The 3,906-nt window shown below is 25.5% G+C and overlaps 1 protein-coding gene across 1 annotated transcript in view; it reads right to left on the reverse strand.

Moving 5' to 3' along the window:
• The window catches only part of LOC108564702, a 5,554-nt gene extending 2,430 nt beyond the window's left edge, over nt 1–3,124 (reverse strand). The window contains exon 1 of the mRNA XM_017923802.1: nt 2,952–3,124. The gene's annotated coding sequence lies outside the window, so the exon portion shown is untranslated. The remainder of the gene's footprint in view (nt 1–2,951) is intronic.
• Nucleotides 3,125–3,906: the final 782 nt, after the last annotated feature.

Here is a 3,906-nt window from a genome sequence, read left to right on the forward strand (position 1 = left end):
GAAAGCTGAATGTTTGGGGAATCCAGCAAGTATAGATACATTCCTGTGCATAAAACTGGGTTACCATGTCCAATAATAAGAGCACAGGAATGTATCTACACTTGCTGTATTCCCCAAACATTTAGCTTTCACATGCATATATTGGATTCATTCTATCTATTATAGTTTTCGAGTAAATCCAAACTAAAGATGTGTTTTTATTACAATTATATCAAATTATTTATAATAATATGCATTTTACGAAAACATGATTAGCGCAATTTAAAGAAATTAATAAAGTCAACTTCTGCACGTTTTCATAATTATAAACAGTTTCATTTTTGTTATTGTCTACAGTCCGATTTCATTCATTAACATACATTACGTAATATTTTATTAAAATTTTATATATCAGAGCATTTTTAAACAAAATATACAAGTAAAAACAATAATAAAATATGAAATAGATTCTCAGTTCATGAATGTATTGAAATTGTAAATATTATTAAGAATATTATTATGATAAAATTGCATCAATGTGCTCTGTTTTCAAGCTAATCTTATCAAATGTTCCTATTTCACGATGAACTCATATATATTGGAACAATAAACCAATGGAAAATGTTTATTTTTTTCAGAAAATTACATAATATTAATTAGTAGATCAATTATAGTTGAAATTATATAGATAATCATAAATATGTGAGTAATTTGTTTTTTTTTATAGAATTTTATATAAACTGTTCTCAGTTGATTAAATCTTACTTTATGAAAAATATTTTTTATTTAGTAACACAAAATAAACTAAAATGATTCTAAATTTTATCAATAGAAGAAAGTACTGAAATAGTTATTAAAAACATATAATCTCCACTAAAACTTAATTTTTATATAAGATAATAGTTGTATTATTCTTTCTACTGTAAATCATTACAATAATGAACTTAATAAATTTATATATGATAGATTTTACTGACACAAAATATTACAAAAACGTTCTTGCATGAACACCATTCGATTCTCTAGTTTATTGTATTCATTAACAAACAGAAGTCAATAATAATAGTATTAATAACTAAACGAAATACTATGCAATCAAAAGATATTTCAAGGTGTAAAAGGAAGAACCGCTAATTAGTTGAGAACAAATACGTGTAGTGTTAATTTCATACGATAATAAACGATAGGAAACACAGAATTAGTAAATATTTGAACAACATCTAAAATTACACATAAACAGTAGTAGAATGTTATTTGTTTGTGCTTGTTTTTTAAATAAATGTTTATTTAACTTAATAATTACATTATTTTCTGTTCTTTTGCGTTTATTTCAAAATAATTATAATGAAAATTCATTAAATATATATTTGCAATTGTTGCAATATTTTTGGAATTGACAAAAAAAAAAATGTGTTCTCATATTACGAATTCAAAGTTTACTGAAGAAGAATGAAATATACAATATTTAATTACCTAGATGTTCTTTTACCGGTAAATATTTAAGCAAAAACCGGTAATTTACCCATCAATTACCGATAATTGGCATTTTTGTGTGATTGTATTACTACTTATTAGCAAAGCAATATTTTTTTATAGTATATAATTAAGAATAACCTTTGCTGAAGAAAAGTCACATTCTGCTTCAATATTCGTGGGTTTTTCACTATAAGAAAGCAAAAAAATAATTTGGTTTTTATTTAATATTTATTAAAAATTATGGAAATTATTTGTTGTCAAACGGTATACTTATTTTTTTAATAGCAAAATTAAAAATAATTTATCATTTAAGCGTTGTTTTGATTCAATTATTATTATTTGTTTCTAATATTAAAAATGTGAGATGTCATCTGTCAAAAATGCATGTCAAAGTCTGTTGAATAACCTGTCAATTAGACATTGTCATTTATGATGTTTGATAATTGTCATTTTAATGGTTAATCAAAAGCAAATAATAGAATAATATTAGTACAAAACTTTTTAAATAATTAAGTAGAATAAAAAAAATAGTTTATTATAGAAATTTCGCTTTTATCATGTGCAAATTTCAACCTTTCAAAATAGTGATATGTTATGTTAATTTAACGTCTATACGTGTTGCTTATACTCTTCAATTACCATACATGACGTACCCAATAAACAACAACGCGAAAAATTGGTTAAATATTTAAGATTTTTCAAATTATTTTCAATGTAAACTATGTACTAGTAGCATATAATATTAGTATGGTTACAATATAGAAAAATATAATAATTTCGAAGTTTGTAGTTATAATTTGAATTATCCATTTGCAAATAATTTATTGCAATATATTGCGACATAAACGTTTAAAATGTACTTATTTTTCGAATCATAAGACGCATAGAAAACTCTACTTAAAATTGAATTGCAGCTTATGACGATAATCAAATATTCTTCTCTAAATATAGTCATATAAATTAAATTATTTTCAATTTGTAGAATTTGCAAAGATAATTCTTACAAAACATAAACTATTGAAATTGAGTTTTACTTAATTTTTTTTAGTAAAGTTAATGTATTTTCCTGGTATTATTCTAAAAGATTGTAAAGGTATTGTTGTATGCAAAATGATTGAAATTTTAAATTCGTTGCGTGAAATATCCTCACGTGAACAATGAACAACATCGTTGGAAACTTAATTGTTTTTAGATGTGTAAATAGCAGTAATGGACTAGTGAGTTTGGAAAGAGATAGAAAACAAAACGTCGTCATTAACATCGTGCAATTAAGTGAAGTACGTCATTCCAAGAATAATTTCATAATAAATATGTCAAAGTATAAGTAAAAATTGTTTTCGACAAAAGGTCTTTTCATCGATTTCGCATAAATAACGCATAAATTATGGAAACGAATGAAACACCCAATTTATGTTTATTCTGTTTTGAAGCGTTCAACTGAATAACTTAAGATAAAGTCTAGAAATGTTTGAGGACAAATGAAAAATGCTACTTACCCATAATTTTTACATTTTTAACAGACGTGGGGTGAAGTGCGTTTTCGTGGTGTTCCCTTGAAACTATCTTTGATTTGAAATTCGTTTGAGAAACTTCTTTTTTTTACGCGAGGATTGCTGCGAGCTGTATCTGCCTCATCCCATAGCTGAATTGTGTTTGAGAGAGGTGTCAGTCGTTAACGTTCGAGGCGCACCTCCAGCGACATTCGGTAATTAATTCCGTTATCAGTCTTAAACTAATTACCAACGTTTTTACCCGCTTACAAACGTCTGGATACGTATTTATTATTTATATTATATAAACATCATGTTTACACTTACTTTAATTCTATTATATATTTTTTTTTCGTTTGCTACCTGTCTCTTGATTACTTTTTATTTTCTTTCTTTACTTAACTTAACCTTCGTTTCCTTGGCGAAAATCGCAGCGTACAATAATAGAAATGATTACAGGGAAAAAAAAATAATATGATATTTGCTTTGCAACATGCGGCACGCAGATTAACGTTTGCTTTATTACACTATTTGCTTTGTTCCTGATGATATTTTTTTTCATTTTATAGCAACATTTTTGTTGTTGCCATGCATCATTTCATCAAGTTAATTTTATTTGTTTTCTATATTATTAAATATCATTATTGATCGCAATGACCAAAGAGTTATAGATTCATTTAAAGTCGACTGAAATACCTAGAGAATATCGCTAATTGCACGAAAACAGTAACAGTTACAAATATAACAATACAATCAATTAAAAGCGTATATATTGACCTTTATTTAGACTATTTATACTTCTAATTGGCAAGAATGGTGATCAAGTAATTTGTACATAAAGACAATATTTTTTTAACATGTAATTAACACAAAAACACTAAAAGTATAATCGAGTTGTGAACTCAAATGAAATCCTATGCATTATGTTTTATTGAGAGGTTTTTTTTTCTTCAATTTTGAC

This window comes from Nicrophorus vespilloides, unplaced genomic scaffold, assembly GCF_001412225.1.
Source record: "Nicrophorus vespilloides isolate i.1.1-1 unplaced genomic scaffold, Nicve_v1.0, whole genome shotgun sequence".
In the NCBI taxonomy this organism is placed as follows: domain Eukaryota; kingdom Metazoa; phylum Arthropoda; class Insecta; order Coleoptera; family Silphidae; genus Nicrophorus; species Nicrophorus vespilloides.